We start from the raw sequence: 12034 nt of genomic DNA on the forward strand, positions 1-12034 counted from the left end.
TGTGTGTATGTGTGTATGTGTGTGTATGTGTGTGTATGTGTGTGTATATGTGTGTGTGTGTGTTCTGGCTTTATTCCTCTAGTCGAGGTTCTAGGATGAGCCTCTCCGTTCCACTCAGAGCCTCAGTGCTGCAAACCTGTTTTATTGGACACATGTTTTCTTCTCTTTTATTGGACACGTGTTTTCATGGCGCTTCCAGCAGTGTCTTTGCCAGCTGTATAAATGCCTGCTCTAAACCCACCATTTCCAAATGTGACCCCGAAACAGCTGCTGACTTCTTTCCTCCATCTCTTTGAAGGATTAGCTGTGCGTCACCGTATAATATTTCCCTGCCTCAGCGTGGAATAATGAGCTTGTATCCTTGTAAACCAACAATAAATTGAAGATAAAAGAAAATGTTTAGCTAGGTGGTGCGCACCTTTAACCCCAGATCTAAGGAGGCAGAGGCAGACGGATCTCTATGAGTTTAAGGTCAGCCTGGTCTACAGAACTAGTTCCAGCACAGCCAAGGCTACCAAAAAATTCCTACCTCTAAAAGCAAAACATAAAAAAGAAATATTAAAAAAAAAAGAAAAAGAAAGAAAGAAAATGTTCAATTGGACTTATGGTTCCAGAAGGTTTGAGTTCATGATGGCAGAGTGAAGGTGTGGTGGCAGGAATGACAGAGAGTTCACATCTAGAACCACAAACTGAGACACGGAGTACACTGGGAAACTTATGCCACATGCCTCCTCCAACAAGGACACCTCCTGTTCCTTCCTAAACAGTTCCACCAAGAGGGGAGTGAGTGTCCAGACACTAAGCCAGCGAGGGCCATTCTCATCCAAACCACCACACAAGATAATGTTGAAGGCTTTAGGCCCCTTATTGAGTGCCAAAGGAAAGCCAAAAGTTGCTCTGAGTAGTTCCTACAGAGAAAGGTCAAAGTTCAGATGTGAAGCTCATTTCCTGCTGTGTACCACCTTTACAAGGTCATAAGGTTGAAAGGTCAAACCACCAGAAGTCTGCAGCTGTCTTTAATACACTCTCTGTCAAACTGCTTTGCACTTTCCTGGATAAAAACACAGAAATACTGCCAGACATAGTGGTACACTCTTAATCACTTGGGAAGCAAAGGCAAGGCTGATTTCTTTGAGTTCAAGGCAAGCCTGGTCTACATAAAGAATTTAAGACCAGCCAGGATTACATAGTGACACATGCCTTTTTAAAAAAAAAGATTTATTTATTCATGTATTTTATGTATATGAGCACTGTCTTCATGCACACCAGAAGAAAGAATCTGATCCCATTACAGGTATGAGCCACCATGTGGTTGCTAGAAACTGAACACAGGTCCTCTAGAAGAGTGATCAAGTGCTCTTAAGCACTGAGCCATCTCTCCAGCCCCGACACCATGTCTTAAAACAAAGAACTCCTTGAAAATATATTGTGAGCAAATGCAATAATCCTCTCCATCACACACCTACAAAAAACAAACCTTTAACAATACAACTTCAGAGTTTATAATGGTTAGAAAACAAAACAAGATCCAAATCAGGAGCAGAAGGAGAGGGAGCATGAGCAAGGAACTCAGGACCACGAGGGGTGCACCCACACACTGAGACAGTGGGGATGTTCTATTGGGAACTCACCAAGGCCAGCTGGCCTGGGTCTGAAAAAGCATGGGATAAAACCGGACTCGCTGAACATAGCGGACAATGAGGACTACTGAGAACTCAAGAACAACAGCAATGGGTTTTTGATCCTACTGCACGTACTGGCTTTGGGGGAGCCTAGGCAGTTTGGATGCTCACCTTACTAAACCTGGATGGTGGTGGGCCGTTCTTGGACTTCCCACAGGTCAGGGAACCCTGACTGCTCTTAGAGCTGATGAGGGAGGGGGACTTGATGGGAGAGGGGGAGGGAAATGGGAGGCAGTGGCGGGGAGGAGGCAGAAATCCTTAATAAATAAATAAATTTAAAAAAAAGAAAACAAAACAAAAACATTTTAAAGACATTTTTCTGTACCAATATGAAATAAAATGTGAAAATGTGTAGGATTTGTTTGTTTGTTTGTTTGATTTTTGAGACAAGATTTTTCTGTGTAGCCCTGGCTGTCCTAGAACTCACTCTGTAGATAAGGCTGGCCTTGAAATCAGAGATCCTCCTGCCTCTGCCTCCAGAGTACTAGAATTAAAGGCATGTGCTCAGTCTCATTCTGAGGATTCTGGAGGCAGGATCGCCATTTCGGACTGAGGCAGAGGTAAGAGCCAGTGGCTGGCTGTTTTGCTCTTCTGACCCTCAGGTTGAATCTCAACACCTATCTCTGGGTTTTTATGAAATGTGCTACATTTAGCACCCAGTGTTTCATGAAAAAGCCATTTGCCTAAGACTTTTTTAGCCACTGGCACAGGCCAGAGCTGGACCCAAACCTAGTCACCTGGGTTCAGGAGAAAAACTAGCTCTCCCAACTCCCATCTGTCCCTGCTTAGCTTCCTCTCCTGCCCTGCCCATCTGCCTGCGGCTTCCTGTGGCACCTGCGGTTTGCTGCCACCCTATGTGGGCTCCCCCACCTTTTAGCTTCCTACAGCTCCTGCGATCCCCCATGACTTGCTGCTAACCCTGTGGATGGCTCCCACATGGCTACGATGGCTTCCTGTGGCTCCTGTGGCCTGCGTGCATTCACTGCGTGGCTGCCCTGACTGGCATCTCTTTAAAAAAATTGTTCAATTTGGTTTTTAGTTCTGTTTAGAAAATCCACAGGTTAGTGACATTGGAACAAGACCAGAACTCCAGAGTCTCTGTACTGCTTTAGCAGTATGACTGTAACACCTTGTTGGCCCACATTGTTATTACGCCTTAAAATTATCTGAACCAGAATTTTAATGGAGATAAGTCATCTGATAATGGCAGAAAATATCACCATCTAGGAATTTTAAAACCTTTTTGTTTCTACTATAGAGGGAATTCTAAAAGAGGTGTATGAGCTACCTGCACTGTATACATTCTTAGCCATAGCTGATATTAGTTTGATACTTCATATTATATTCCTAAAGAAATGATTTGATAACAGAGCCAAGATTGAGGAACTCAGAAGTGATACAGACTAGTAATGAGAAGCTGGCTGAAAGGATTCATACCATTGAAATGGGTGAGGCCAAATTCACTCCATGTCAATGGGTAATGAAACTTAACAGAATGGTAGTGAGAGATTGTTTGAGGATTCATACTGCTGAAATTGACAATCAAAATCTGTTAAAAAGTTATGACAAGCTAGTATTTAGAAGATCCCTCCTGGAAGACAATCTACATGCAATCCAAATAATCTCTAAGGATGAGGAGGTATCATTCATGGAAAAACTTAAAGACTTTGAATCATATGTACATGATAAGAACCAGAAACTAATTGATTTAATGAAATCATTAGAAATATTCACAGGTCAAGAAATCCAGACTCTACAAAAGACCATGATACATAGATTTAAAACCATTGAAGAACTTGTCAGAACTGGTAAGTAAGGAGATGAGATACAGACAAAAGACAATAATAAAATCTTAACACTGCCAGTATCTCTCAGAGTCAGGGATCACTTAGCAAGGGTTTTAGCTACCTATACTTTTACTATCTCTGAAAAGCCAGCAAAAGGATATACAGAATGTAAATGGGAACCAATATGTCTGAAAGATATAAAAGCTATTAAGCAAGCAGTTGTATCTTATGGCATGCATTCACCATATATGAGGAAGTTGGTAAAGACATGGGCTTCAAGAAATAAGGTTACCCCATATGACTGGCTTCAACTAGTCTCAGCTATATGAGACCATGGTTCACAGCTACAGTGGAAGAGTTATTGAAGACAGGAAGCTAAGGGCCTTGAATATCAAGGTCACATCAGAGGTTTTGAGGCTTCCCAAGATCAAATTCTTGGTAAGGGCTGTTATGCTGATCCAGATAGTCAAGATATACAATTAACACATCTTGTCCCTATGCTGTATAGCAGCCTTGAGTGCTTGGGACAAGGTTCAAGAACTAGGCAAAAGAACTGAATTGTGTACAAAGGTTATACAAGATCCAAGAGAATGATTTAGTGACTTTTTGCAAAGATTAACTAAAGCTAAAGAGGGGCAGCAGATTCAGAAATTAGACAAGTACTCATTGAATCTCTGGCTTTTGAAAATGCTAATTTAGAGGCAAAAAAATACTAGGGCTTTTAAAGTTCAGATCAGTACCAATGAGCAAATGGATCCTACAGACTGCCATACCTTTGACTATAACACTGAGGCTTGGGTAGGAGAAGTGATTTCCAAAGGTATAACAAGACATTAAAATTCCAAATGTTTTAATTGTGGTAGAATAGGCCATCTGAGAAGGTATTGTAGACAGGGCATTCCAAGAAATAATGTTTCTTCTGGGACTGACCCAAATTGAAGGCCTCAACTTTCTGGATTGTGTAGAATATGTACAAAAGGCTGACATTGGACCAATGAATGTAGATCATCAAGAGACAAACAAGGCAACCCATTGTCATCAGGAAATTCCTTGGGGGGTCCTCTCGCAGGGCATCAGGTTGAAAGTGGTCTAGTCATTCCCAGTCACTGTGAAATACATGACTCCCCAGGAAAATTAGAAAATCCAGTGCCTGTTGTAAAAAACCATGGAGAATAAGCATGGAGGATGAATCAAAAATTCCAACAGAAAACATATATTTAGGCAGATTTCTATATAAATGATCAAAGACCAAAGCTAAGCGTATGAACAAATAACATTATAATGGAAGGATTATTAGACACAGGTGCAGATGTTACTCCAGAATCTTGGCATGTGAATTGGCCTCTTCAGGAGGCAGATGTTAAATTCCTGGGAATTAGAACCCTATCTCAGGTAAAACAAAGCAAGAAATGGGTTGAATGCATAGGGTCAGAAGGACAGAGAGAAAGGCTGAGGCCATATGTGGCTAATATAGTAGTGAATCTATGAGGCTGTGATCTACTGCAGCCATGGAATACCCAGATTAACATTCCTGCAGCTCAGAAACTGACCATAAACCAGATCATGTTTCTGGGACTGTATAAAAAAATACAGTCACTGACCATTCAGGCTGTACAAAAACACAGAACAACTGCTGGTGAATTTGCAGAGGTACCAATGGCCCTACCTTTAAAACGGTTAACTAAGAAACATGCGAGTTAAGCAATGGCCTTTAACAAAAGAGAAACTACACACTTTAAAACATCTGGTATGGGAGCAACTATATGATCAGAATATTGGAGAATCAACCAGCCCTTGGAATTCTCCTGTATTTGTTGTTTAAAAAGAAATCTGGAAAATGGAGAATGGTAACAGGTCTAAGAGCTATTAATAAGCTGTTGATAAGGACAATGGGCCCTCTACAATCTGGAAATCCTCTGCCTTCCATATTGCCTAAAAGATGGCCTCTTATAGTTATTGATTTAAAAGATGTTTCTTCACTATACCTTTACAAGAAAAAGACAGAGAAAAATTTGCCTTCACACTGTCTACTTAAAATAATTCTCAGCCTGCTAAAAATATCAATGGAATATTCTCTCACAGGGAATGTTAACAGCCCCACCCTGTGCCAATAGTTTGTAAGTCAGACACTGGAAATTACACTTAAGCAATTTCCTGAATCTACAGTTTACTATTATAGGGACAAGATTTTACTGTCTGATTCAAATGTAGGTGCTTTAGAAAGAACATTTGAAGAATAAAGAAAAATTTTGCCTTGTTGGGGATTACAAATTGCTCCTGAAAAAAAGTACAAAGAGGATATTATATTAATTATTTAGGTTATAAAATAGTGTTATAGAGAATTAGACCACAAAAGATACAAATTAAGAGAGATCGATTGCAGACTTTTAATGACTTCCAAAGATTGCTAGGAGACATTTTCAATCTATGACCCACTTTGTGATAAAACCTGATGACCTGATTTAAAAAAAGTTAGATGGTGACAAAGACTTAAATAGTCCCAGGAAATTATCAGTTGAAGCTGAGAGAGATTTGGCTTTGATTGAAGAGAAATTAAAGAAGGCACATGTAGATTGTGTGGACTCAAATCTTAACTGCATTCTGGGCACACTACCTTCCAAACATTACCCTACAGGAATTTTAATACAGATGAAAGATATTGTCTTAGATTGGATCTCTTTACCACATAAACAAAGTAAAAAATAAAAAAACTTATGTGGAAAATGTCTACGAGTTAATTATAAAAGGAAAATTGAGACTTTGTTAATTAACAGGAGTAGACCCAGCAAAAATTATAGTGTCTTTTAATAATGATGAAGTTGACAAATTATGAGAAGACAGTTAACCCTGGCAAAGAGCTTGTCATAATTTTTTTGGGGAAATTAATAACAACTATCAAAAAAGTGAGATAATTTGACTTATAAAGAGAACTAACTGGATTCTTCCTCACGTTGTAAGGGACACACCAATACCTGGAGCCCCTACATTCTTTAGTGATGCAAATAAATGAGTAAAGGCAGGTTGCAAATCAGAAAAGTGGAACAAAGCCCTAATGACTCTGTCCAAAAGTCAAAATTATGTTATTCTCATGGTACTAAGGGATTTTTGTTTTGCTTTGTTGTTGTTATTTCGAGATAGGGTTTCTCTGTCACTTTGGATCCTGTCCTGGAAACTAGCTCTTGTAGACCAGGCTGGTCTGGAACTCACAGAGATCCGCCTGCCTCTGCCTCCTGAGTGCTGGAATTAAAGGTGTGCACTACCACTGCCTGGCTCGTATTAAGGAATTTTAAAGAGCCTCTCAACATAGTTACCGGTTTGCAATAATGCAAAAAGAGTTGTTTTGCATATTGAACCTGCTGAATTTATACCAGATGATACAGAATTGACTTATTTAGTTAGTTAGTTAGTTACAAGATATAATCAGGAATAGGCATTATCCCATATACATAGCACACATCCGATCCCATATGGGTCCGCCAGGCCCTCTAGCACAAGGTAATGCAGAAATAGATCAATTATTGATTGGAAATGTGCTGAAGGCCTCAGAATTTCATAAAGAGTATCATGTCAGAAGCAATGGTTTAAAAAGGGGCTTTTCCATCTTGTAGCAACAAATCAGGGAAATCATAAAATGCCCTACTTTTTCTTTATACGACCAAATACCACTAACTGCAGGAAGTAACCCAAAGGAATAAAATCTGGCAGGTGGCTGGGTTCCCTTTTGTAGAATTTGAACAATTAAAATATATATACCACATGATTGATATGTATTCAGGGTTTCAGTGGGCAACTGCTTTGAGCTCAGAAAAGGCCGATTCAGTAATCATGCATTTATTAGAAGTTATGGCCATCATGGGTATACTTGCATTAAAAAAAGTCAGACAAAACTCCAGGAGATGTCTCTAAGAAAATGAAACAGTTTTTTGCTGATTATAATATAAAGCATATTACAGGTATACCACACACTCCTACAGGACACACAGTTATGGAAAGATCAAACCGAACTACAAAGGGTATGTTAAATAAACAAAAAGGGATGATAAATACTCCCAGAAATAGGTTGCACAATGCTTTATTAGTCTTAAATTTTCTTAATGCTAATGAGAAAGGAACAACAGCTGCAGAGAGACACTGGACAATAGAAAAACCTTCTGAATTTAATCAGCTGGTGTATTTCAAGGATTTAGTGACCTCAGAAGAGAAACCAGGAGATGTGCTACATGTGGAAAGGGGTTTCGCTCTTGTTTCCGCAGGAGAAGGAAAGCTATGGAAACCATCAAAATTAACCAAGATTTGGTTTGAAAGGAGAAGCCTCTTTTTTTTTTTTTTGGTTTTTTTTTCGAGACAGGGTTTCTCTGTGGCTTTGGAGCCTGTCCTGGAACTAGCTCTGTAGACCAGGCTGGTCTCGAACTCACAGAGATCCGCCTGCCTCTGCCTCCCAAGTGCTGGGATTAAAGGCATGCACCACCATCGCCCGGCAGAGAAGCCTCTTGATAAAGAGAGATGACAGCTCATTCACAGAGGTTACAGTCCTACAAGTTGTAGGGAAACCTCATAAGGGTTGTGGAACGGTTCTGTTCTCGTCAAGAAAATACCCATCTTCAAAATGTCCTAGACCTAGGACATCTAGAGACCTAAAGAAGAAAAGATAGCTATCAAGAAAGAATCACCAAGCAAAGAAAAATCTGATTTATGATAGCAATATTCTCTGCAGGGTAAAATCTCATTTCTTAAACATGTATATCTCCTTTCTTCTTGGTAGTCCCAACTCACTTAACAATCAAAGCTGGCTTCGGTGCTGGACTGTGGCTCTCCTTCTCTAAATCCAAGCACATTGTTAAAAGAAAAATTCAGAGTTTCCATCTCATATCTGAAGAGCCACCTGGTGTGGGACAGAGGGAAGATAAAATCTAGGGACTAAGGTTATCAAAACTCTGCTTTCAAAAATTCTACTTCTCCCCAAACCTATTTTTGTCTCTATGGTGCCTTTCTTTGGATTCATATCTATTAAAATTCAGACTTTCTGTTTTGTTATGAATTATGTTTAAGTTTCCACAGTGAACTACATATTTTCCTACAGTTATTTCTGAAGTTTCCAGGGAGAAGGTGAGGCCCCACAACAATGATTCCACCTGGCCCATATGATGCCATTCAGCTGATAGCACCTCTTAAAAATAGGCTTTAGACTACAAACTGCTTAGAATAATTTCGAGGTGGCTAGCTGAGATGATCCAGCCTTATAGACTAATCTAGCCAGGACTTGAGACAAGCCCCGCACTTTCCCATTACACAGAGACTGGACAAAAAATAACACAGCTACCTCGCCCAGGACTTGACAATTAACCTATTATTTTTTTCTTTTTTTTTTTGGTTTTTTTTTTTTGGTTTTTCGAGACAGGGTTTCTCTGTAGCTTTGGAGCCTGTCCTGGAACTAGCTCTTGTAGACCAGGCTGGTCTCGAACTTACAGAGATCCGCCTGTCTCTGCCTCCCAAGTGCTGGGATTACAGGCGTGCGCCACCACCGCCCGGCTCTATTTTTTTTCTTTTAAGGATCCCCTAAAGATACTGTCACCCACAGACAGTAAATTTAAGAATATGGCATCCACATTCCCAAGAGGTAGGGTAGGCGGTTTTGGTTGTTCAATGTCTTATGAATATTTGTCATTGTTACAAGTTATTATTGGTAATGGTCAGGAAAAAGCTAAACAAAAGAAATTAGATTCAAGTTTCTTGTTTTGAAAAGAAAAAAGGGAGATATAGATATGATAAGATAAAAGGATAGATTATTGAATCTACTCTGAAAAGAAAGAAGGGAGGATAGAGCTATAATAAGATAAAAGGGAGATTATTGAGTCTACTTTTAGAAAGAAACTACTAGTTTTAAATGTTTTACATTTGATTGTACTTTTGTATATTATATACAAATTTTATATATTTTATTTTATATGTTGATATAAATTTGTTTTAATCTACTATACCTATGTTTCTAATTTTGTTTGAGTTATTGCACTTATACAGCTTATTTAACAATGTAATGGAAATTACTTTCAAAAGTTATTATTGCCAACAGTTTAGGATAATAAGGAAATACAGGTTAATAATTAGTCACCTATTATAACCAAACTTGTAGTCACATTAGGTTTGCTTTCAAAGTCAAACAAAGATATATTTTAGGTAGATAGGCCATCTTCTCATGCTTCAGAGATCTACAGGATACGGCATTTAAGATATTTTACTAACATAGGCTCTTTTTCATGACAATGTGGCATGTCTCTTCCTTGCAGCACCATCTGCTTCAGAGAAGATAATGGGCATCGAAGAAACTCCATATGGAGTTTGTTTTTTTGTGGCTAAAGTAAGCCAGTGGGTAAGAAAATGCCCTTGCCTCGACTGCTGACAGTATGCTGTCCTAATTGGACAAGCAGGACACAATAGAGTGACTACCAGACATTTTCAAGACAAGAAGAAACAGCCCTTCAGAATACCATGCTTCCCAGAAGTCTGTTGGATATGCTTGGCCTGTAGGCTGAAGATGGATGCACCAACATTTCAGATGAACATTTCAGGTGACTGTCCAGGCAGCCAGCTGTTTCTGTCATTTCTCACATATTTTGGAAGTCACGTGCTCTCACCTCCTGCTTATGCAGTTGATATTATTTCCTTCTTGGGTCTCTGAGGAAGCTGAAGATTAGATAGTTAAAGTTTTCCTTGTTTACCTGATACAAAAAGCAAGTTATGATAGAAAGTAAATTAGGTACAAGACTTTGGACTCACCAAGATAAGATAGACATGGATTTTAGATAGTATTTTCTCTGAATTTGTCAAATGCAAATGGACTAGACATTGTTGAAATATTTATTGTCTGTATGTATTGTATATAGTCATTGTACTCATTGTGTATGGTTTTTCTTATGCAAGTTATAGCCTTCTTTTTTATTTTGGACAAAAAAAGAAATGTAGTGATACTTTATTTGTATTTTAATAAGTAAAGCTTGCCTGAATATCAGAGAGTAAAACAGACCAGGTAGTGGTGACACACACCTTTAATCCCAGTAACCAAACTAGTTTGCCATAGAAACCGGGCAGTAGTGGTACAAGCCTTTAATCCCAGCACCAGAGAGGAATATAAGATGGGAAAAGACAGCTCTCAGTCTCGTTTTGAAATTTCTGAAGGAAGGATCACAGTGGCTGATGGTTTTGGTTTTCTGACATTCAGGTTGAATATATCTGCTTCTGGGTTTTTATCAATTGTGCTACAGTAGGGCATGGTGGTGTATGTCTGTAAGTCTAGCACTGGAGAGTCATTAACATGCAGATCCCAGGAGCTGGCTGGCCAGTCATCTCACTCAGTGAGCTCCAGGTTAGTGAGATTTTTGTCTCAAAAATATGTGTTGGAGATCAATAGCAGATTCCTGACATTGACCTCTGGTGTGTGCACACACATAATATGTACATGAGTGTACACACACATATACATATATACACATATGCATACACATGTACATTCACACACACATAAAGACACATAAAGATGGACACACACACATACACATGAATGCACACATATACACATGCATACACATACACACATGCACACACAGAGACACAAATACATATACCCAAATTAAAAAACAGGTGTAAAGCAACAGAGGAAGATATTCCATGTTGACTTCTAGTCTTCATCTGTGTGTGTGCCCATACACACTTGCATATACGCCATACATACCTGCATGCACACACATAGACCATATGATATGGTGAATTTGTGTGTATGTATGTAGGTGGACATGCTTATGTGTGTGCAGGTACATGTACACATGTGTGAATGCATATGGAATCCAGAGGTCAACATCAGGTATCTTCTTCAATTGCTCTGACCTTGTTTTTGAGGCAGGGACTCTCACTGAGCCTGGATCTCACTGTGTTGACAGAGGTTTTCTGTCCTGCCAGGTCCCTCAGCCATTCTGCCCAGTCCCAGAGTCGTTCATCCCCAAAGAAACACACAGAGGTCTACATTAATTACAAACTGGTTGGCCTATTAGCTCAGGCTTCTTGTTAACACTTGCATCCTACATTAACCCATAATTCTTGTCTGTGTTAGCCACGTGGCTTGGTACCTTTATCAGTGAGGCATTCTCATCTTGCTTCCTTTGAGTCTTGGTGACAACTGCAGACTGCATCTTCTTCTTCCCAGAATTCTCCTGTTCTCCTCGCCCTGTCTCTACTTCCTGCCTGGCTACTGGCCAATCAGCATTTTATTAAAATACAAGTGACAGGGTACAGACCATTGTCCAACAGCACTACTGTTTCTGCTGGACTGGCTGACCAGCAAGCCCTGGGCAACCTCCTTCCCAGCACTAGCTCACGGTGTTGTGCACAGCTTTTGCTCTTCCTGTGGGTGCTGAGGGTCAGAACCCAGACCCTCACATCTCCACAGCAAGCCCTTTACAGAGGGAGCCTTTTCCCCAGCCCCAGTGAGGTAATTTTTGAGAAAGATCTTGACATAGAAATTACAAAGTAAACATGTTCCGTGAGCCTGTCTCCTGTTAGGAAATAAAATGACCA

The sequence above is a fragment of the Microtus ochrogaster genome, chromosome 2 (assembly GCF_000317375.1).
Source record: "Microtus ochrogaster isolate Prairie Vole_2 chromosome 2, MicOch1.0, whole genome shotgun sequence".
In the NCBI taxonomy this organism is placed as follows: Eukaryota; Metazoa; Chordata; class Mammalia; order Rodentia; family Cricetidae; genus Microtus; species Microtus ochrogaster.